The 25,083-nt window shown below is 45.7% G+C and overlaps 1 long non-coding RNA gene across 1 annotated transcript; it reads left to right on the forward strand.

Moving 5' to 3' along the window:
* The first annotated feature begins 5,177 nt into the window (after positions 1-5,177).
* Positions 5,178-24,138, forward strand: LOC115469163. Its single transcript, XR_003941960.1, has 3 exons — positions 5,178-5,190; positions 16,983-16,986; positions 23,966-24,138. It is a non-coding gene; the product is annotated as an uncharacterized LOC115469163 (long non-coding RNA).
* The last annotated feature ends 945 nt before the right edge of the window (positions 24,139-25,083 follow it).

Below are 25,083 nucleotides of genomic sequence, written 5' to 3' on the forward strand. Positions count from 1 at the left end.
AGAATATAATGGGGTGAAATGATCTAACACATCAATTTTCAGGGGCAGTGGCGATCAGAGTTTTTACAAGATGCCACCAGTGCTGCTGTGGCTTTGAGCATTTATTCATTAGGAGTTACTAACTGCATTTTGAAGAAATTCACCCAAGACGTGTACAGCAAGAATAAGTCGAACATAGGAAATTGACAATTAAAGCAGTAAAAAAAAAAATCAAATAACAGTACATAGTGTGGCAATAGCATGCTACATGTCAACACAATACACAATAAAAACATTTTAATAGACAGCATAGGGTGTAAACAAAGGTGGAACACATCTCTCTATATCTGGTATGGTATCTGGTTACATTTTACCCCTCTCTCTTTTGACTTAAAGGGGCATAATCGAACGGCACCGGCGATGTATTTTGGCGGCGCCGCAAAGAACTGGCCAGAACCATATTTTCAAAAAAGATGGCCGGCCATCTTTTGTTTCGATAATACGGTTCCGGCCAGCCAAATGCATTGGATTTGGCCGGGGTTTGAGATGGCCGGTTTTGTTTTTTAGCGATAATGGAAAGTTATATCGGCCTTCTCAAACTCGGCCAAATTCAAGGCATTTGGCCGTGGGAGGAGCCAGCATTTTTAGTGCACTGGCCCCCCTGACATGCCAGGACACCAACCAGCCACCCTAGGGGTCACTGCGGTGGACTTCAGAAAAGCTCTCATGTGCATACCTCCCTTACTTCAGGAGCTGAACCCCCCAACCCCCTACCAAAACCCACTACCCACAAATGTACTGCACCCACTAAAACTGCTCCAGGGACCTGCATACAGCCTCTAGGACTTATTGCTGCTGTATAACTTTGGCACACCAGTTCACACCTGAAGACTAATCTCTCTGAAAAAGTCTTTTCTTGGCATAACCACCTTTACTCACAGTTAACTGCAGATCAGAGGTTGTGCCCCACTGGCAAAGAGTCTCCCTGGTACTGAGATAAGCAGTAGGTCAGAGCTGGCAGAAAGGTGTACAATGCCCTCTTTCAGCCACATTCAAGGTAATAATGTTCTCTAACGTGGGTGACACATGAAAGGGATCTAAAACTGGCTTACAAAAATGGCCACTACCTCATGGACTACCGGAAACAAAACAGGGCACACTCTGACCCAGTTAGCAGGGGGGAAAAGCACCATGGGAGTAGAGCCCAGTACCCTACACCCACCACAATGCATTGCTAATGTGACTCTGCAGGGCACCTAACAGAAAAGGTGTCACACTCACCCGAGAGCCACATCGCAACCAGGGAAAGGCTGTCGGAGGATACAACACATTCTGCTGTCATGGAGGTGGGTACAGCATTTGAGGCTGGCATACAGGCTGTCAAAAAAGGTTTTTAGTTGTATTTGTTTAGTATGGGAGGGGGTTGGTGACCACTGGGGGAGTATGGGGAGGTCATCCCCCATTCCCTCCAGTGGTCATCTGGTCATTTGGTGCACCTTTTTGAGGCTTGGTCGTGAAAATACAAGGACCAAGTAAACCCGGCAATATACTGCTTATCGCCGGTTTTGTTTTTTTCCATTATCGCCGAAAGCCGCCCATCTGGTAGCCACACCCATGCCCGCCCATGTCCCGCCTTCGCTTCGCCGCCGACAAGCCCCTTTGAATTTTGGCCAGTGACGCTACGGGAAAGCGGCGATGTTGCCAAAAAAAGCGGCTTTCGATTATACCGATTTGGCCGCTTTTCCGAGATCGCCGGCCATCTCACGATTTATGTCAGAAAATGGCCGGCGATCACTTTCGAAAATGAGCTGGTTAGTCTCCCAAGCAATCTCCAAATTTTCCAACTCTTTCTGCAAATTGAATATTTGCCCAAATTATTTATTAAATTGTGCTCCTGCCAGATACATCAAAGATCTTACATCACATTTAAATTTTATGCTCAAATTTGTTTTTTTTCCATAAGGAACATGGAAACATCCTTCTTACTCCTATCACTAAAGACCCCAAGAAAAAAATCTAATGACATCACAAATTATCGTCCAGTTGCCACAATACCATTGGTGATCAAATTAATGGAAAGCATGGTGACTAAACAACTCATGGAATATTTGAACAAGTTTTCCCTTACACGATTCACCGTCCGGATTTCAATCCTTTTACAGTACTGAAACAGTTTTGGTTACCCTTATATCCAAGTTCAAACAACAAATCGCAAGTGGCAAGAATATACTTCTCCTCCAATTTGATCTGTCGAGTGCATTCGATATGGTTGACCATGAAATCCTATTACATCTTTTAGACTACTTTGGGATTGGAGGAAAGGTACTAAAATGGTTCAAGGGCTTCCTCTCTTTCAGATCTTATAGAGTCAAACAGAATTCAACCCTATCATCCTCATGAAATGCAACTTGCGGAGTCCCAGGGTTCACCACTTTCCCCTACACTATTCAACATAATGATGATCCCATTGGCTAACGCCCTATCCAAGCTGGGCCTAAATCCATTCATTTACGCTGACGACGTAACAATTTATATACCTTTCAAAAAAGACTTGGCTGAAATCACCAACCTTATCAGTCTAGGTCTAAGTACAATGAACGATTGGGCAAACTCTTTTAGTTTGAAATTGAACATGGAGAAGACGCATTGTCTTATAATATCATCGCTGTATAATAAATACAATCCCACCACTTTAAATACTCCCAACCTCTCCGTACCCATTGTGGATAGCTTAAAACTTCTAGGAGTCACAATCGATAAACACTTAACCCTGGAATCTCAAATAAATTGCACCACAAAGAAAATGTTCTACTCGATGTAGAGACTCAAACGAATAAAACCTTTCTTCCCTCGAGTTGTTTTCCGTAACCTGATTCAATCGATGGTGCTGAGCCAATTGAACTACTGTAATGGAATCTATGTCGGATGCAAGGCACAGTTACTTAAGAAACTTCAGACTGCCCAGAACACAGCAGCAAGACTAATTTTCGGAAGATCTAAATTTGAATCTGCCAAGCCCCTTCGGGAAAAATTGCACTGGCTTCCCATCAAAGAGCGAGTTGCCTTCAAGGTCTGCACCTTGATTCACAAAATCATCTATGGCATAGTTCCAGACTATATGCTAGATTTAGTTGATTTACCACCCAGAAACAAATCTAATTCCTCCCTTTAAACCTACACTATCCAGATTGTTTTGTCCTCAAATACAAATCTACATATGCCTCCAACTTTCCTTTCTTGGGTACTCGACTGTGGAATGCCTTACCCAAATTAGTTAAATCAACCCAGAACTATCTAAAGTTTAGAAAATTATTAAAGTCCATCCTATTCAAAAAGGTCTATTCTCCAGATGCAACATAATCAGATCAATTACTTTGGTTTCAAATAATCCAGAAACATTTAAATCTATTTTCTTTACTACTCTGCTGTTTAATATAATGCCAAGCTTTAATTTACTGTTTGTACTGTTTTAATGTACTATTGTACTGTAGTCCTGATATAGCTTTGTAAGCCACATTGAGCCTATATCCAGTGGGAAAATGTGGGATATAAATGCTTTAAATAATAAAAAATAAAAAAAATATATAATAATTTGTTCATCTGCGTCCCTGGATAGCTGGCTTGCTGTCGCGCCCCGTACCTGCGCCGCCTTGCCCGCTGGGAGGTCTCTCTCCGCGAGCAGGGGAGAGCGGAGTATCGCTGGCTATGGGCGGCGTGGGCGAAGAGTTGTACCCGCCTCCTGGGCTATGCCGGTTCGCCGCTTCAGCGCGGTGGCGGCCGGAGAGCGCCGGCGCTGCCAAAATGGCCGGCGCTCTCTTACTTGCAAGGCTCTTCCGGGTGCAGGACCTGGGAACAGAGGAAACGCCCATTCAGGGTCCGGATTGGCTGGTCGCGGCTAGTCTCCGCCCTCTCTCTGAGACCAGCCTATCCGGAGCCCTGGGGCTGGTTGTGGGCCCCTCCTTTTCGTCAGCTGTTGAGTGTTCTCCAGATGGAGGGGGCTATTTAAAGGCAGTCACTGACAGTGTTCATTGCTTCGGCTTCGACTTGTGGATCCCTGAGTGTTGTGTTTTGGAGTGCCTTCCGTTTGCCTTGATTCCCTGATTGAACCTGGACTTTGCTTTTGCCTGCCGCCTGCCTTTGAACCTCTGATTGAACCTGGACTTTGCTTTTGCCTACCGCCTGCCTTTGAACCTCTGATTGAACCTGGACTTTGCTTTTGCCTGCCGCCTGCCTTTGAACCTCTGATTGAATCTGGACTTTGCTTTTGCCTGCCGCCTGCCTTTTGAACCTCTGATTGAACCTGGACTTTGCATTTGCCTGCCGCCTGCCTTTGCACCTCTGATTGAACCTGGACTTTGCTTTTGCCTGCCGCCTGCCTTTGAACCTCTGATTGAATCTGGACTTTGCTTTTGCCTGCCGCCTGCCTTTTGAACCTCTGATTGAACCTGGACTTTGCATTTGCCTGCCGCCTGCCTTTGCACCTCTGATTGAACCTGGACTTTGCTTTTGCCTGCCGCCTGCCTTTGAATCTCTGATTGAACCTGGACTCTGCTTTTGCCTGCCGCCTGCCTTTGCACCTCTGATTGAACCTGGACTTTGCTATTTCCTGCTGCCTGCCTTTGAACCTCTGGTTAAACCTGGACTTTGCCTCTGCCTGCCCTATCCGGTCCTTCTTTGGAGGTCTCTGGCCTGATTCTCCAGGTAAGATCAGAACTGTCTGGCTGCCAAACGTTGTTTGGTCCAGGGGCTCACTTTTCATGACATAGGCCTGACAGAAAGCCGAAGCCATGAGCTCGCCAGATAAGCCTGACCTTACCGACCTGGCCCAAGCTCTCCAACAGCAGCAGGCTCAGCTCAACAGATTGTCTGGAGTATTGCAGGATGTGTGTTCCCAGATGTCAGCACAGCGAGCACCGGCTCCCGGGGCAAGTAGGACCCCTCCACCTCAACCTGCATTTCGTTTGCCAGAACCTCCCCGGTTTGATGGCACGCCCTCCGCATGCCGCGGATTCTTGAACCAATGTCAAATGCTCTTTGACATGCAACCTGCTTCTTTTCCTACGGACAAACAAAAGATTACCTACATTATTTCATTACTCTCCGGTGCGGCTCTGGCATGGGCTTCACCTCTCTGGGAGCAACAGGATCCTCTCCTTTCGGAACTGGGGGAATTCCTGCGTCGGTTCCGCATGGTCTTCGATGTTCCAGGGCGTCCCTCCTCTGCTGCAGGGGAACTTCTACGGATTCAGCAAGGAAGCAATACGGTTGGAGCCTATGCTATTCGATTCCGTACTCTGGCGGCGGAACTCAAATGGAATCAAGAGGCTCTTACGGCCATTTTTTGGCAAGGCTTGAGTGGGCGCATTAAGGACGAGCTAGCCGGCCGGGAGATCCCTAGTACCTTGGACGCTCTAATCTCTCTAAGTACCCGAATTGATGTCCGTTTCCAGGAACGGGCACGAGAACAAGCTGCCTCTCGTCCGCCTCGCAGGTTTTCCCCTCAAAGACCTCGAACTGTCTCTCCCCAGGAGGCGATGGTTCCGACGGTGGAGGCACCGGAGGTGCCTATGGTGATTGGCAGGCACCGATTGACACCTATGGAACGAACCCACCGGAGGGAGAATAAACTATGTATGTATTGCGGGAAACCTGGCCATTTTGTGAAAGGGTGTCCCAACAAGCCGGGAAATGCTTAGACCCTAGCCTGGTGAAGGGGGTGGTTTTGGGTCGTTCAGGAACCCTTCCGGATAACTTAATGACTGTACCTATTATCTTACGTTGGCGAGAATTCAGGATAAACACCCTAGCCCTGCTAGATTCAGGAGCAGGAGGCAACTTTATTGATGCTCGGCTACTTCAGGGCCTTGGAAGGCCGGTTATTTCCTGTAGACCAGCTCTTCAAGTCACTTCCATTCACGGCTCTACCTTACCTCAGCCTATTACTCATCTCACTCTCCCGCTCCAGATGCAGGTGGGCCTTCTTCATCATGAGGAGATACAATTTCTTATTTTACCTCAGGCCATCCATCCAGTAATTCTAGGTATACCCTGGCTGCGGCTGCATGCGCCTTACATAGACTGGCCTTCGGGAGAGATCAGCCAATGGAGTGGTCATTGTTTTGAAACTTGTCTGACACCAGTGCACCCTCTTCCTATTAATGTGCCAGCGCTACTTGGAGCCCTCCACCCCTGTGATGCTCATCTTCCGAGGGAGTACGAGGAGTTTTCTGATGTTTTTGATGCCCGGGAGGCAGATTCCCTCCCGCCCCATCGCCCGTTCGATTGTCCCATTGATTTGTTGCCCGGCTCGATGCCTCCTCGAGGGCGATTATATACTTTGTCCCGGGAGGAATCTGCTGCCATGCGGGCCTACATTCGGGACAACCTTCGTAAAGGATTTATCCGTCCATCCTCTTCTCCTGCTGGGGCGGGGTTCTTTTTTGTCTCAAAAAAGGATGGGTCCTTACGGCCCTGCATTGACTATCGTGGACTTAACAACATCACAGTCAAGAACCGGTATCCCCTTCCGCTTATCCCAGAGCTTTTTGACCGACTACAGGGGGCTGTCATCTTTACTAAGTTGGATCTGCGAGGGGCCTATAACTTGATTCGTATCCGTCAGGGGGACGAGTGGAAAACTGCGTTTAATACTCACGAAGGCCATTTTGAATATCGGGTCATGCCCTTTGGACTGTGTAATGCTCCAGCTGTATTTCAAGACTTCATCAACTTCATTTTCCGGGATCTTCTGTATTCTTCAGTCATTGTGTACCTAGACGATATTCTGATCTTCTCTGCTTCCCCTCAGGATCATCCCGGGCATGTCCGCACGGTGCTTCAACGACTCCGGGATCATCGACTGTTTGCCAAGTTGGAGAAGTGTGCATTTCATCACTCCACCATTCCTTTTTTGGGACATATTATCTCTGCTGTTGGATTACAAATGGATCCTGCTAAACTGCAGGCTATCCGGGACTGGCCGCTTCCCCAGGGTCTCCGGGCCTTGCAACGTTTTCTTGGCTTCGCTAATTACTACAGACAATTCATTCCCCATTATTCGCTCCTCACAGCTCCTTTGACAGCCCTTACTCGGAAGGGGGCGGATGTTCGGCATTGGTCTCCTGCTGCCCTGGAGGCTTTTTCTGCCTTAAAGACAGCTTTCTTGTCTGCATCGGTGCTCCGGAGTCCTGATGTCACGAAGCCTTTCATCGTGGAGGTCGATGCCTCCGCCCTGGGAGTGGGGGCGGTGCTGTCCCAGACCGCGTCTTCTGGTAAGAAACATCCTTGTTTTTTTTTTTCTAAGAAGTTTTCGCCTGCTGAACGGAATTACACCATAGGGGACAGAGAGCTGCTGGCTCTAAAGCTCGCCTTTCAGGAGTGGCGGTACCTACTGGAGGGGGCTGCGCATCCTATTACTGTCATCACGGATCACAAAAACCTGCTTTACTTGCAGGATGCCAAACGCTTGAATCCCCGGCAGGCCCGTTGGTCACTATTTTTTGCTCGTTTTTCTTTTCATTTGGTATTTCGTCCTGCAGAAAAGAATATCCAGGCAGATGCCCTCTCCCGAGCTTTTGACGCACCTGAGGAGCCTGAGGAGTCCTATCCTATGCTCAATCCTGCTTGCCTGTCTCCTATGGTGGGGGCATCCGCCTGTCTCAAGACTCCTGTTCCTGCTCGATCTCGTCGAAAGGTTCTTCGGTGGGGTCACTCTGCTGCATTTTCAGGACATTTTGGGTTCCGTAAAACCTATCACCTTATTGCCCGTTATTTTTGGTGGCCCCGCATGGCCCAGGAGATTCGGCAGTTTGTCTCTACCTGTCCTACCTGTGCCCGTACCAAGTCCTTGCCAGGCAAGCCGTGGGGGCTGCTTCAACCATTACCTGTACCCCAGCTACCTTGGCAGGAGGTCTCGATGGACTTCATAACTGATCTTCCCTGTTCCAAGGGCAACACTATCATCTGGGTGGTGGTGGATCGTTTTTCTCGCATGGCTCACTTCGTTCCCATGCGGTCCCTGCCATCCGCGAAGACTCTGGCCTCCCAATTTATCCAGCACATTTTTCGGCTGCATGGCCTGCCGCATCGTATCATCAGTGATAGAGGGTCCCAATTCACCTCTACATTTTGGAGATCGTTATGCTCTGCTTTTGGGGTGACCACACATTTCTCCTCAGCTTATCATCCTCAGACCAACGGCATGGCAGAACGGACGAACCAGACCCTTAAAGCCTTTCTGCGGGCCTTCACGAATGCTCGGCAAGATGATTGGACTGATCTCCTGGCTTGGGCTGAATTTGCATACAACAATAGTTTTCATTCTGCTTCACGGACATCACCCTTCTTCACTATTTTTGGTCGTCATCCACGTGTTCCACCTCCGATTCCTTTGACTACAGCTCCCCCACTGCTCCAGTCTACTCTCACCACTATTCATGCAACTTGGAGGACAGTCCGTCAGCAGTTGGGGAGGGCGGCTGCTCGGTACAAGCAATGTGCTGATCAGCGTCGCCGGGTCGCTCCCGTATTCCAGCCGGGACAAAAAGTATGGCTCAGCACCAAGTACCTCAAACTTCGTCTTCCCTCCCTGAAGTTTGCTCCTCGCTTCATCGGGCCATTTTCTGTGTCATCTCGAGTGGGGACGGTGGCCTACCGCCTTCACCTACCTGGTAATCTACGCATTCACAATGCTTTTCATGTGTCTCTGCTTAAACCTTTTAGGACTTCCCCCTGGCATCCTGCTCCTAAGAAGATACTGGTTCCTGATTCTGACCCTGATCCAGAGTTCGAGGTAAAAGAGATACTTGACTCCAAACTCCAGCGGGGTCGATTGTTTTACTTGATCTCGTGGAAGAACTTTGGTCCTGAGGATAACTCCTGGGAGCCGGTGGCTAATATCCTTGCCCCTGATTTGTTACACGAGTTCCACTCTCGTTATCCTACTAAGCCTGGACCTAGACGGAGAGGGGGGGCTTACGGGGGGGGTACTGTCGCGCCCCGTACCTGCGCCGCCTTGCCCGCTGGGAGGTCCCTCTCCGCGAGCAGGGGAGAGCGGAGTATCGCTGGCTATGGGCGGCGTGGGCGAAGAGTTGTACCCGCCTCCTGGGCTATGCCGGTTCGCCGCTTCAGCGCGGTGGCGGCCGGAGAGCGCCGGCGCTGCCAAAATGGCCGGCGCTCTCTTACTTGCAAGGCTCTTCCGGGTGCAGGACCTGGGAACAGAGGAAACGCCCATTCAGGGTCCGGATTGGCTGGTCGCGGCTAGTCTCCGCCCTCTCTCTGAGACCAGCCTATCCGGAGCCCTGGGGCTGGTTGTGGGCCCCTCCTTTTCGTCAGCTGTTGAGTGTTCTCCAGATGGAGGGGGCTATTTAAAGGCAGTCACTGACAGTGTTCATTGCTTCGGCTTCGACTTGTGGATCCCTGAGTGTTGTGTTTTGGAGTGCCTTCCGTTTGCCTTGATTCCCTGATTGAACCTGGACTTTGCTTTTGCCTGCCGCCTGCCTTTGAACCTCTGATTGAACCTGGACTTTGCTTTTGCCTACCGCCTGCCTTTGAACCTCTGATTGAACCTGGACTTTGCTTTTGCCTGCCGCCTGCCTTTGAACCTCTGATTGAATCTGGACTTTGCTTTTGCCTGCCGCCTGCCTTTTGAACCTCTGATTGAACCTGGACTTTGCATTTGCCTGCCGCCTGCCTTTGCACCTCTGATTGAACCTGGACTTTGCTTTTGCCTGCCGCCTGCCTTTGAACCTCTGATTGAATCTGGACTTTGCTTTTGCCTGCCGCCTGCCTTTTGAACCTCTGATTGAACCTGGACTTTGCATTTGCCTGCCGCCTGCCTTTGCACCTCTGATTGAACCTGGACTTTGCTTTTGCCTGCCGCCTGCCTTTGAATCTCTGATTGAACCTGGACTCTGCTTTTGCCTGCCGCCTGCCTTTGCACCTCTGATTGAACCTGGACTTTGCTATTTCCTGCTGCCTGCCTTTGAACCTCTGGTTAAACCTGGACTTTGCCTCTGCCTGCCCTATCCGGTCCTTCTTTGGAGGTCTCTGGCCTGATTCTCCAGGTAAGATCAGAACTGTCTGGCTGCCAAACGTTGTTTGGTCCAGGGGCTCACTTTTCATGACATAGGCCTGACACTTGCTGGGTTTGTAACCGTATGCAAATGAGCTTACGTCAGATCGCCTCCAGCGTTCCCTTCCCTCTCAGCGTCCTGCCCTCGTGGAAAGACAAAATGACATCACAGGAGGGCGGGACACTGAGAGGGAAGGCAAGGGAAGGCTGGAGGCGACGCGGGCTGAGCCTGCCACCGCTGCATCTACTACTACTTATCATTTCTATAGCGCTACTAGACGTATGCAGCACTGTACACTTGAACATGAAGAGACAGTCCCTGCTCGAGAGAGCTTACAATCTAATTAGGACAGACAAACAGGACAAACAAGAGATATGGGAATATTAAAGTGAGGATGATAAAATAAGAGAAGGGAGAATCGCTGGACATGGAGGGGAGGGCTGGGGAGAAAGACGAGAACACGCTTACACGACAGCCTTGCTAACGCCCATTTCATTTTTTCCACGAAATGGGCTTAGAGTAACAAGAGAGAGAAAATAAGGAAACCAAATCAGAAAGGTGAATGAATATATCATAATCTCAGCTAGGATAGGAGTGCTAGAGCCCTCTGGATTCTATATAAGTCGCCAAAGTTAGATACCCAAATTTGGGTCAGAGCCCAGGTGCACATGTAGACTAAGTAGTCAATTGGGTGCTTACAATGAATTACTGATTTTAATTGGAGTTAATTGGCACCTTTTATTGGTACTAATTTGGATTTATGCACGCATCTGCTTATGCCACTGGCTCCCAAACCTGGTCCTGGAGGCACCCCAGCCAGTCAGGGTTTCAGGATACCCACAATAAATATTCATGAGAGAGATTTGCATGTAGTGGAGGCAATGCACATAGCTCACCGGCTGCACATAGCTAGCTATGGCCCAACCAGGACCAAGAGGTAAGAAAGCTAGATGACAGTCAAACGTGGAACAAAAGACAAAGAGCAGACCTTGCTGAAGAAAATACAGTCTTTACTAATGATCCCACGATACACTCTCAAATGCTCAACATGGCCATGTTCCAAACAGACCCAAGAAGATACACACTGATCCATGTTGGTGGAGTGCACCAACTGGTATTGTATGCCCCTGATGCAGCCTGTATTCTAGGCGAAACACGGCCATGTCGGGCATTTGAGAGTGTATCCTGGGAGCATTAATAAAGATTGCATTTTCTTCAGCAAGGCCTACCAGGACCAATCCCTTACATAAAGGTTTCCAATGAGCAAATTGTAGCTTGTCTTAAAATAAAATGAAAACAGAAGATTCTACAGCCACCATTATATAGTAAATCACTTGTGTAAGAGCTTCCAGCAAGTGAGCAAACAAGCTGAGAAACTCTGTTTCTCAGAGATAAAGTTTACTCAAGAAAAGGCTGTCTTGCTGGTCACTGTTTGCCTCTGGTTAGTATGTGTTCTGCCCCCACAGATGTGTGTTCATGTTCTTCATTGTTTTCATATTTGTAGTTTCAACATGTTTCCTAGGCTGGCTGTACCTTCCTGAGAGTCCTTACAGTCTGTGCTTCCGTAGTCAGTCCCCAAATGTGACCCTCCCCCTCCAGTCGCTATGCTTGCTCCAGTGACTTTAGTGATAGGCACTGACCCTCAGGCCCTTTTCTTCCCTCTAATCTTGTGGGTTTTCTTCTTGCTCCTACCTGCCTGTAAGGCAGAGTCTCCATTTTGGCTCGCATTCTGCACTGCTCTGTCTCTTTCTCCTCCCTTGGAAAGTGGACTCTCCTTTCACCACTTTCTTTTTTGCCAACTTATTAACTTATTCACTTTTGTTTTCTACACCACTCCACCTTTGTAATAAACAAACCAGTTCTTCAGACACCCCATATCCACCTCTCTGCATTGATGTCAGCCTTTCAGTGATTGTTCAATATCCAGTTCAAAGACTCTTCTGCTCTGGTAGAACTTTCTGGGTTCCAGCTACTGCATGCAGTTGTAGCATGATATGAGGAGTTTTCAGAGTTATTGATTTGCTGGAATATATATATATGATTCCAGCAAATCAATAACTCTGAAAACTCCTCATATCATGCTACAACTGCATGCAGTAGCTGGAACCCAGAAAGTTCTACCAGAGCAGAAGAGTCTTTGAACTGGATATTGAACAATCACTGACAGGCTGACATCAATGCAGAGAGGTGGATATGGGGTGTATATATATATCTATATATATCTATATCTATATCTATATCTATATATATATATATATATATATATATATATATATCATGGGCCTAGTTTGGGGAGGGTGAGGGGGGCATTGCCCTCCCAAATGCAGGGCCGGCACAATGATGTATTTCCTGTTTCCACGAGGGCGGGACTGTGTGAGGGAAGGGAGAAGCTGGAGGCGAGCCCACAGTGCTTTCTTCTTCACTGCCATCGCTGCCACTGAAAATAAAAGGGTTAAACGCGTGATTGGGGGAGCAGCAAGAACGAACGGAGAGGAGGGCTGTCGGGGAGCTGAGGGAGGGCAGGGAGAATCGCTGGAAATGGATGAGAGGGGAGGGCAGGGGGAGAGAATGCTGGACATGGAGAGGAGGGGAAGGCAGGAAGAGAGAAGAGATCGCTGGACGTGGAGAGGAGAGGAGGGCAGGGGAGAGAAGGGATTGCTGGACATGGAGAGGAGGAGAGAGCAGAGGGAAAGAAGAGATCACTGGACATGGAGAGGAGGAGAGGGCAGGGGGAGAGAAGAGCGCTGGATAGGAGAAGAGGGGAGGGCATGGGGGAGAAAGGAGAATTGCTGGACATGGATGGATGAATGGGGGCAGGGAAAAGAGGAATTTTTCTGGATATGGGTGGATGGAGGAGGGGCAGGGGAGAATGGAGAGTTGCTGGACATGGATGGATGAAGGGGAGGGCAGGGGAGAGGAGAATTGCTGGACATGGATGGATGAATGGGGGCAAGGGAGAGAGGAATTTTGCTGGATATGGGTGGATGGAGGAGAGGTCAGGGGAGAAAGGAGAATTGCTGGACATGGATAGATGGAGGGGGCAGGGGAGAGAGGAATTTTGCTGAATATGGGTGGATGGAGGGGAGAGAAGTCAGGAAGGAGATGCACATGGATGGAGGGGAGGGAAGAGAAATGCTGGACATGGATAGAGTGGAGGGCAGTTAAGAGAGGAGAAATGTTGGACAAGGATGGAGGGAAGGAAAGACAAAGGAAGGAGATGCACATGAATAGATGGGAAGGGAGAGAGGAGAAATGCTGGACATGGGATGGAGGGGAGGGAAAACAGAGGAAGTAGATGCACATGGATGGAGGGCAGGGGAGTGAGGAGAAATGCTGGATATGGATGGAGGGAAAACTGCTGAATTTAAGGGCTGATCAGAACACTTTGAGGGCAGATACTGAAACTCGAGGAAGGATAGGGACAGGGCTACAGATGGTAGACAGGACGCATAAGGACACAGGAGGATGGTGAACATGGTGAGTGAAAAAATATCAAATGGAAAGAAGACACTGCATAAAACAGAAGACACTGGGACTAAAGTGAATAGAAAAACCAAATGATCTGACAACAAAGGTAGAAAAAAGTATTTTATTCAGAATTTATTCATTGGAATATGTCAGCTTTTGGAAATGTGCATCTGTGATATTTTGCATGTAAGTTTCAATTTTTCTAGTATTGCTGCATGCTTAATGTACGAAAGAAGAGCAGGACTTGGGGGTGATTGTGTCTGATGACCTTAAGTTGGCCAAACAGGTAGAAAAGGCAAAGGTCAAAGCCAGAAAGTTGCTTGTGTGCATAAGGAGAGGAATGACCAGCAGGAAAAAAAGAGGTGATAGTGCCCTTATATAAGTCTCTGTGAGGCCCCATTTATAGTACTGCATGCAATTCTGGAGACAGAACCTATGGAAAGCTATAAACAGGATGGAATTGGTCCAGAGGGCAGCTACAAAATTAGTAAGCGGTCTAGGCCATAAAACATATTGGGAGAGGCAAGAGAGGGGGGGGGGGGGTAAGATAGAGATGTTTAAATACCTCAGTGGCATCAATATACAGGAGGTGAGCCTTTTTCAAATGAAGGAAGACTCTGGAATGAAGGAGCATAAAATGAAGTTAATAGGATATAGACTTAGGAGGAATCTAAGAAGATACTCTTCCACCGAAAGGGTGGTGGATACATGGAATGGCCTTCCAGTGGAGATCATGGAATGAGGACTTTGTCAGAATTTGTGGGACAGGTATGTGGGATCCCTTAGGAAAGGAAGAGTTAGTGGTTACTGAGGATGGGCAAACTGGATGGGCCATTTGGCCCTTATCTGCCATCACATTCTATGTTTTTATGTTTATGAGAAAGCCATAGGATTATCATAATCATAGAGCTAATAGTCTGTATAATCTCAATCTAGTTCAATGTAGTTCACAAAGAATTATTACAACAAAGAATCATTAAAGTGAAAACAGAACTCGCCATCTAAGCTACATTAAAAAATTTTTAATTAAAAAGTTTTTAAATGTTTATGAAGCAAAGTATAAGTCTGTAATTGTCTTCACATATATTAGAATCATGTTCCAATGGTGAACTGCTAGATAAGGGGAAAAACTATTCGACATTCTCTTAAAATGTACTCTTCTGCATGTTGGAAAACCCAATTGTAAGACACCTTTTTGAGCAGCAGCATGTTGGAAAACCCAATTGTAAGACACCTTTTTGAGCAGCAGCAATATTCCGGATAAGGTCAAGAATGATTTCTTCAAATTGGATATTCAGAGCTGGCTGATAATGAGCAAAACATCCAAAATTGGACTTAGATGTTTTATCAAAAATGCCCCTCCACAAGTCTTGAAGCAGTTGATAGGAAGGGGACAAAAATGGTATGGGTTTTGCACCAAAGACATCTGAGAAGAGATTTGAAGACCTGAATATGAGGATGAAAGGAGCGAAAGGGAAGATATGATACAAATGTTTGAACACTTGAAAGGCATCAGTATACAAACAAATCTTTTTCAGAGGTGGAGAAACAGTAAAACTAGAGGACATGTATTGAGATTCCAAGGTGATAGATTTAGAAGTCTCATCAGTGAATACTTTTTTATGGAGAGGATAGTGGATGCTGGAATACCCTCCCAGTGGTGACAGAAACAGTGATGGAATTCAAAAATGTGTGGGATAGACACAGAGGGTCCCTAAATAGAAAGAGGATGGAATCAAAGCAAAACTTTAATGACCTCTTGGTTGTTGATGTGTTATGATGGGCAGGAACGGGTGTTCTGAAAATGGCAAAATGACAGATCAAGGTCAAGTATGCATATTTTACACCACATTCATATTGTATGCTATGAATGAGGATGCTATGCAACTCAATAGGGGAGGGGAAGACAACTTAAGTAGAATTTAGTGAGTAAAATGTTGTTAGTTAATAAGATTGTTGGATTGTTTAATCATGAATTGATCATCAATGTGATGGTTGGGCAGACTGGGTGAACATGCAACTCTTTATCTGCCATCATCTACCATGTTGCCATGACACTTATTTTTTAAGCAAAAGCCGTCAAAATAGACATCCATATGCTTGATACTTCCAAATCCCAATTTTGCAAAGGCAGGAAATGGACGTCCCACATTGCAGTAAGTCTAAATAGCAAGGAGTGGGCGTGTTCTGGGTGGGACTTGGGAAGACCCAAAATCAGAATGACCAACATTTATTACTGAAGAGAAGGAAACGTCCAACTCTAAAAAGAAGGATGTCCTTCCTTAGACCTATTTCAATCATGGTTAGGGTACAAAAAGGTGCTCTGATTGAGCAGCTACCCAGTGGAGTGATTAAGGCATGACACCTCCTTAATCCCCCAGTGGTTGCTGTCCCCCTCCCTCTCCCCTGAAAGTAAAACTGGAAAGGAATACCAGGATCTGTAACAGCTTCAGATATTATGGGCATTCTGAACAGAACAGTATGCAGATGAGGAGTAGCCTAGTGGTTAGTGCAGTGGACTGTATACTGCCTTGGGTGAATTTCTAAAAAACAAAATTAAAAAATAAAAAAGCAAATAAATTCAGAATGGCCAAAATAACTTAATTGGAGCAGTGAGTATTTCTTTAAAATTTGAGCCTTTCTTAATCTAAGGACTTCAGTCAACTTCACATGAAACGCAGCATGGAAAGGGTGCCTGAATGCAAATTCAATCTGTGAATCACTTCTGATCTTCTTGGAAACATGACCAGAATAATCTGATTGATTTCAGGTATTACGGCATCTTCGTTGGTGTGAGAATGTCTGATCTGAGCTTCCCCATCATTTCAGAGCAGGGAGGGGCTGAGGACAACGTTCTGGAGAAAAAAGAAGTGCAAATACTGACCATGAGAAAACAAGGTAATGACAGGTTAAAATGATATTGGGAAAAAGAAAGCTGGATCTAGTCCAGTGGCTGTACTAGGTGCTGCACTTCAGAGAGACCTGGGTTCAGTTCTCAACTCAGATCTTCTTCCATTCCCTGGACTAGGATATTGAGAAGGCAGTATTTACTGCCTTGGATGGGGGAAAGTGGGGGGGTGGGGGGGGGGGGGAATCATAGTTATTGTGCACTGCTGACACCTGGTGGCCACAGATGGGGATGGAGATCTGGAGTATGTTTCTCAGCTGAGGACTGTTACTGCATGATTGGGTTAAAGTTAGGAGGTAGTGGAGAATGAAGGGTTTTGATGCCAAATCAAAGTCTAAAGGAGCGGGAGGAAATGAATGGGAAAGAAAAGAAAAGAAAAGAAGAAATAAAAGAGAACAAAAACACACACACAAAGAGGGGGAAAGAGACTCCTGAACAGAGCAATGAAAGTCAATGTCAATACACAGGAGATTATGTGGTATTTACATGTGTAAATATTGATTTTAGAAAGCTGTTATTTACACTTGTAAAAGCCGCAGCATGCACTTTGGAAGGTGGGTGGGATTTGGATAGGCCAGAAAAGTATCCCTGTATTTCCAATTCTACAATGTCAATACATGTTTACATTTAAAAACCTGGATATCGGCATTTACATGTGCTCCGAGGCAGTTATGCCAACTAGCTGCTCATTTGGAGATCAAGTGATCAAGGGGCAGTTGTACTCACCTCAGAAATTCACTAGAATTATTTTATTCTGCTTGTTTAATTAGCTCATCCTGGATGTTGAGTTTTGTAAAGTCCTGCATTTACATTTAGGGAAAGGGGAAGGGAAATGGGACTTGATATACTGCCTTTCTGAGGTTTTTGCAACTACATTCAAAGCGGTTTACATATATTCAGGTACTTATTTTGTACCAGGGGCAATAGAGGGTTAAGTGACATGCCCAAAGTCACAAGGAGCTGCAGTGGGAATCCAACTCAGGGCCAGATGCACTAAACTTTACGAGCCAATAACGAGCCATTAACGAACAAGTAGTAAACCCTGGCATGCACTAAATACTTTTTTCCGACAACGGGTAGCAGCTATCGCAAACGGAATGCAGATGAGCAAATTGTGTAGAAACCCTATTGAAATGAGATGCACTAAGCTTTTCCGCTTGCCCTAATGCTGGAAAACGCTGGGAAATCTAACAAGAGGTCTACATAGTAAACATATTAGATGACGGCAGAAAAAGACCTGCACGGTCCATCCAGTCTGCCCAAGAAGATAAATTCATATGTGCTACATTTTTATTTGTACTGTCCTCTTCAGTGCACAGACCGTATAAGTCTGGCTAGCCCTATCCCCGCCTCCCAACCACCAACCCCGCCTCCCAACCACCAGCTCTGGCACAGACCATATAAGTCTGCCCAGCACTTTCCTCGCCTCCCAACTACCAGTCCCGCCTCCCACCACCAGCTCTGGCACAGACCCTATAAGTCTGTCCAGTACTATCCCCGCCTCCCAACTACCAGTCCTGCCTCCCACCACCAGCTCTGGCACAGACCGTATAAGTCTGCCCAGCACTATCCCTGCCTCCCACTACCGGCTCTGGCACAGACCGTATAAGTCTGCCCAGCACTAGTCCCGCCTCCCAACCACCAGCCCCGGCACAGACCGTATAAGTCTGCCCAGCACTAGCCCCGCCTCCCAACCACCAGCTCTGCCACCCATTCTAGGCTAAGCTCCTGAGGATCCATTCCTTCTGCACAGGATTCCTTTATGTTTATCCCACGCATGTTTGAATTCCGTTACCGTTTTCATCTCCACCGCCTCCCGCGGGAGGGCATTCCAAGTATCCACCACCCTCTCCGTGAAAAAATACTTCCTGACATTCTTCTTGAGACTGCCCCCTTCAATCTCATTTTATGCCCTCTCATTCTACCGCCTTCCCATCTCTGGAAAAGGTTTGTTTGCGGATTAATACCTTTCAAATATTTGAACGTCTGTATCATATCACCCCTGTTTCTCCTCTCCTTGGGGCTGCATGGGCTTGGAAAACGTATAAAATGTAAAAAAAAAAATTGGGAGGGGGCAAAAACAACCAAGTGCTCATCAGGAGCGTCCTTTATGGACGTCCTTTATGGACGACCTTGTCCCCCCAACCGAGGTCACCATCGCTCCCCCTCCCCCCTGCATTGAAATCAGAACTTTACGCAGCCCCTCCCTTCCTTCCTTCCTTCCTTCCTTCAAATGACAGCTTCCCTGCCATCTTCCGCCCCCCCCCCCGTGCCCCCCGCCGCCCCCCTGAGGACGTCGCTGCCGCCGCTCCCCCCTCCACCCGCCCCCCTCCATCTGCCACTGGGCCCTCACATCACCTCTCACCTCCGTGTTAAGGCGCTGCACTGGCAACAACAGCTGATCGCCTCTCCGGACTTCCCTCCTTTCCTCCCTGGCCCGCCCTCATCTGACATAAGTAACTAACACTAGGGGAACCATTTTGGAGGTGGTGCTAGCATGACAGGAGAGATTGGGATCATTCCTGCCCTTGGACCAATAGATCACCAGATACTGGGCCCTTAGGCCCTTGGTGATGGGGGGGGGGGGGTCTTAGGGGTAGGGAGAGGCCTGAATTTGCAAAGAGAACATGATCAGAGAGTGACAAAGAGGTCTGGATCAGTACTTATCTTATGATGAAAAAAACAGTATGGGCTGTTAATCCTAAACAGGTAATCTAATACTCCAGAGAACTGAAAAACAGCCAAACACAATCCAAAGGGTTGTGTGGAATGAATGTAAAGAAATGAGGAAAGTGGGGAATACCCTCAGAAACCAAGGCTTCTGCCAAGGTCTAATCAACAAGACACTATTATCTATAAAAACAACAGTTGAACTGTGGGGTTGTCAAGCCAGCATTTATTAAGCTAAGTTGATGCATGCCATGCTGTAGCTCCAACAGTTTTTGTTACTCAGTTATCTTTAATGCTTGTGCTCTATTTTGGGCTTTTTTGTATAAAACATTTATGCTCTATTATGGGCAATTTTGCATGATGCTCCTATATGGGCATTTTTGAATGAGTGGAGTAGGGAATATTTACCCCATAAAAGAAACTTGATCACGGGCACAAAATCTTTTATAGATAATAGTGACTTGTTGATTATTTTATTTATTTATTTATTTATTTATTTAGGTCATTTATACCCCACCTTTTGCCACAGTTTTGCAGCCTCAAAGCGGCTTACAATGAACTAATTAGATAATTACAATGAGAGTTGAGAAGGTAGAAGGAACAGGGAAAGGGAATATAAATACAATCTTGAAACAAATAAATAAGGAGGCCGAGAAATGAAAGCAAAGAAAGTGGAGGAAGGAAGGAAGAGTCCAGAATCAGGTCTTGACTCGCTGAGACTCATTAGGCAGGCGAGCAGGACAGCAAAGCCGAGAAGGTAGCGACTGATGTTGAGAAGCCTTGGTTTCTGAGGGTATTTCCCACTTTCCTCATTTCTTTACATTCATTCCACACAACCCTTTGGATTGAGTCTGGATCAGTACCACGGCCTCTTTAAGCTCCAGCCTGGGAACATCAGGCTGCGGCTTTGAAGCCTGATGCTCCCAGGCTTCTGGAATAATTTGTTTGTGAGGTAGCTCGCAAGCCGAGTTATTCATTTGCCACAGGAGTCAGTAATCTGCGGTGCTGAGATACTGCAGGTTGCTGATTACCATGGTAAATCAAGATGCGGCAAAAGCATGCCTTTCACCGCACCTTGATAGCTTCTCCCTTAAGTGCAGTGATGCATGTAACTGCAAATTAGTGCCAATTAACTTCAATTATCGCCAACATCTGGTTAGCACCAATTTGTGCCTAATTTACCAATTAACTTGATCTGCTAAGTTAGCAAAGGCCAATAAACTAAACTGAATTAAATGGATAACACACACCGCCAAGGACACTAAGGTCCTCCCAAGGACTTTCACTAACTACACCCTGTCCAAAAGACATTAAACAATGTGATACCCGCAAGCAAGCCTTCTCTGGAGTAGCCCCCACACTCTGGAATGCATTGCCTGAAAGACTCCGCTTAACACAAGACTACCTCTACTTCAGGAAGCAGGTGAAAGCTTGGCTCTTCAACCAAGCCTTTAATGGAAGAAGTAACTAACTTGTTAGTCTCACTCACACACACAAGGATTGACTCGGGCTGCACATACTGCAGCGGGACATGTTTATCCACTCCTACCCTAGATGAGATAATATTTAACCGTCTCTCTGACCTCACGTGCAACTTTCTTCAAATCAATCACCTTACTTTCTAATTCTTCCTACTTTCTTACTCATCTACATGTTACAACTTTGCCTTACCCCTCACTACCAATTATAATGTTCTAGTACATATTGTGTTGTCATTGCAAGTAGTATACCTTGCCATACTTTGCATTGTTATTCGAATATTTTTACGGCTTTAATTGCCTACTGCTCATGTTTGATCTATTCTTACTGTACACCGCCTTGAGTGAATTCCTTCAAAAAGGCGGTAAATAAATCCTAATAAATAAATAAACTGCAGTATCCTATAATCTACACACACAATTTTGTTAAGCATGAAAATGTGCATACAGAATCATACAATGGGGGGGGGGGGGCGGTTAGGGGCTTTTTTTTTACTAAAGTGCATTAAGCAGTTAACATATTAATTAGTATCTGCACAGAAGAACAGCTAGAGGCAGTGGCGTTCTGTGGTTCACTGCCACCCGGGGTGGATCACTGCTGCGCGCACCCCCCCCCCACAGCTGCAGGGCAACAATGCACACCCTCACGACCCAGTCCCCACCTGTCTACTAGCTCCGTCCACCCGGCACCTTGCGCGACTCTGCGCTGCTGTAAAAGAAGAAAATCGCCTCATCGGCCCTTCCCTCACTGTGTCCCACCCTCTGATGTAACGTCCTGTTTCCTCGAGGGCGGAAAGGCGGGAAGGGCCGATGAGGCGATTTTCTTCTCTTACAGCAGCGCAGACGTGAGGCGCCGCACCACACAGCTGCCGGGTGGAATCAGCTGGTAGAGACTCACTAGCAGAGCATCCCCCCACCCGTTGACACCCAGGGCGGACCGCCCCCACTGCCCCGCCCTTGCTACGCCACTAGCTAAAGGGTGGGAACTGGGTGGAACGGATTGTACATTGCAGTTTACGCACTGTAGTTACCATGTGCTGTCACTTGTGCAGTTAGTGTGGCTACACTGCCCACCTCCCGAAAAGGTGCAGTAAAGAATTTCTCTGTGCAGTATCAGGAGAGAACATGCTGAGCACTCCCCTAAGAGTTATCGCACTGTTTTTACACCTACTGCCTGCTCGTTTTTCCTGGCCTATCCAGTCTGCCCATCCACACTTCCTGCAATGGTTTACAATACATTCTTCCCTCTCCCCCAGTGCTTATCTCATGATTGTAATAAAGACATTATGGGTAGATTCTATATATCACCCCTAAAAAATTGGCACCAAAAAAATACGCCTAGGCGTATTCTATAAAGTACACCTAAATTTAGGCATACTTTTTAGAATAATCCTAAATTTCCATGTGGATTATAGAATATGCCAAGTGCTTATCTGCATGACTACATTTAATTATGGGCAGTTATACCATGTAAAACTTGGCGCAAATGCCGACACCTAAATTAGGCACAGACCGGATGTTTTCTATAACCACATGCATAGATTTTAGAAATGTCCTCTTTTCAACTATGTGACTTAGAATTCATGTGCATCATGTTACAGCATACGTTTAGGTTATCAATAGAAATCAAACAAAATAAAACATGCTTATTTCCGATCTGACGAAGAAGGGCAACCTTTGAAAGCTAATCAAGAAATGTATTAAGTTATGTCCAATAAAAAAGGTATCATCTTATTTTCTTTTCCATGTTTTATTTTGTTTGATTTCTATTGATAACCTTAAGAGTGGACTAACATGGCTACCACACTCCTCTACTTAAGGATACGTTTAGAAAGTTGTGTTTGTAAATTCTAATTAAAGCCAATTAATGTCAATAATTGCTTGTTAACATCCAATTACCGGTGCAGATTGGCTTGTTAACTGGACATGTTTATCCACTCCTACCCTAGCTGGGATAATATTTAACCATGTCTCTGACCTCATGTGCACTGTTCTTTAAATTAGTCACCCTATTTTCTAATTCCTTTTACTCTCTTACCTATCTATATGTTCCATCTTTGCTTCACCCTTCACTGTCAATTAAAATGTTCTATTACGTATTGTGTTGACATTGTAAGTAGTATACTATGCCATACTTTGTATTGTTATTTGAATATTTTTACTGCTGTAATTGTCTATTGCTCATGTTTGATTTACTCTTACTGTACATCGTCTTGAGTGAATTCCTTCAAAAAGGTGGTAAATAAATCCTAATAAACAAATACAATAAATAAATAAAAATAAGTTGCATGTACATCCTCTTTATTATTATGACAATCAAGTCCTTCGCTAGCAAATAATGAAGGATTGTTCTTGTTTATAATTTATTTTTCTGAACAACTAGCAACCAATGTGCCTAACATCTCAAACACTTAAGCTTTGTTTACAATGAATAACTGATCATTTATTTTTATATCTGAGATAAATCATACATAACTTAATGAGTTCATTCTTCCAGAATGGAGTAATTAGCAATATTTAAGCTTCATGACTCTCTCTAGGTACAATGTGCTCTGCTCAGGAGCTGGACCATCAGTGAGTAGCTCAGGGTGAGTTACATTAAGGTGCAGTTTTGGAAGGTACTATTAAGATTTATTTTGTGAAGATCCTAATAGCACTAACTGACCACTGTATAACTGCTGATTGTCTAAGGGTATTGTCATGGAATGCTGATAAAGTTCTGTTTTTTCATTTATGCTTATTTTATTTGTCATGGATTGCTGTTATCGTTTGATTTTTCCTTTCTGTTTTGAAAAACCTTAATAAAAATATGAAACAAAAAAAAAGAAGAAATCTACTCACTGTACAAAGAACACTGAGAATGAAAAGAAATTCTAGCAAGTTTAATCAGACGACAAACAACAGATAAATCAACCTCAAAGCTAAAGATATGATCAGTGAAGGCTAGATTGTGAAAGAGAGGCAGGAGTTACTGTACTGAACTTCACATTTCTGGGAAACTTATCTCAGTAATGTCCACAGAATAAACACATACCAAAATCACAATGCTGAGGAAACTAGGGAAAATGAGCAAAACTAGGACAAAATATCTTTCTGCAAAGAAGTACCAACAGAGGGCAGGAAAAGCACCCACAAAAGTAAAGAGCTGCACCACTTGCTGTTGTGCTATCATTACAGTTGTCATTTCAGGTTTAGTCAGAAAAGGGCCCCTCCCAATATGTGGTTAAGTTTATATGCATACAGCCTGTATGTGCTTCAGGGGGTCTTTTACTAAAGCTTAGCTCGAGTTATCTGCAGCAGGGCCCAAGTTATTCCTATAGGCCCTGCTGCAGATAACTCGAGCTAAGCTTTAGTAAAAGACTCCCTCAGTTTACTGGGAATGAGCAGAGATGTTGGTAGGAATTAGCTTTTATATGCATATTGTATAAAGTACACACATATGTGCATAAATTAACTTGAGAAATGTGTGCATGTCAAAGAGCTGATATAAATATTTATTCATAAACAGTCAGGGGTCCTTTTACAAAGGCGTGCTGAAAAATGGCTTGCGGTAGTGTAGGCACGGGTTTGGGGCGTGCACCAATCCATTTTTTTGCTCGCCTGTAGAAAAGGCCTCTTTTTTTTTGCCGAAAATGGACATGCGGCAAAATCGAAATTGCCGCGCGTCTATTGTGGGTCTGAGACCTTACCGCCAGCCATTGACCTGGTGGTAAAGAATCTGGATGGTAAGGGCCTATGCACGTCAAATGTCACCTGGCGCGCATCCGTTACACGCGCCAGAAAATAAAAAATATTTTTCAGACGCGCATAGCAGACACGCACCAAAATTGAAATTACCGCAAGGGCCACACGGTAACTGGGCGGTAACTCCAATTTGGCATGCATTTGGTGCACCTACATGACTTAGTAAAAGGGCCCCTCAGTTCCCTAAACTAAGTACTAACATTTATGCACATGTTACATCAGTAATGTTTGGAATACCTGCATATATGTGCCAGCATGCCAGTTAAGTGCTATTTTGTAAATATCTGCCTAATTCCCAGAGTCTGTAAATGGCACTCAAAATTGTGCATAAATTTGGGCATGTGCTCAATTTGGGCACTCAATTTAATTGAGTAACAAGCCAATTAGTACCAGTAATTGGGCACTGTCAAGCAATTATTCATGCTAATTGGCAATAATTTGAATTTATGTGCACATCTTGCTAGGTGTTATTTTTATTTATTTTATGTATTTATTTATTTGTTACATTTGTATCCCACATTTTCCCACCTTTTTGCAGGCTGAATGTGGCTTACATATTACCGCTAACGGCGTTAGCCGATTCCGGTCTGAACAAATACATGGTATGAATGAATACAAAGTGATATTGTGGTAGAATGAGATACATGTATGGTAGGTACAATTGGGGGGAACTTAGAGAGGGAAAGGGGGAAGAAGAGTCAGGTAATGTCCGTTACGGTCTTTGGTTCCATTGTGTCGCAAGTGTCCAGGTATTTTTTTATGT

This window comes from Microcaecilia unicolor, chromosome 4, assembly GCF_901765095.1.
Source record: "Microcaecilia unicolor chromosome 4, aMicUni1.1, whole genome shotgun sequence".
NCBI lineage: Eukaryota > Metazoa > Chordata > Amphibia > Gymnophiona > Siphonopidae > Microcaecilia > Microcaecilia unicolor.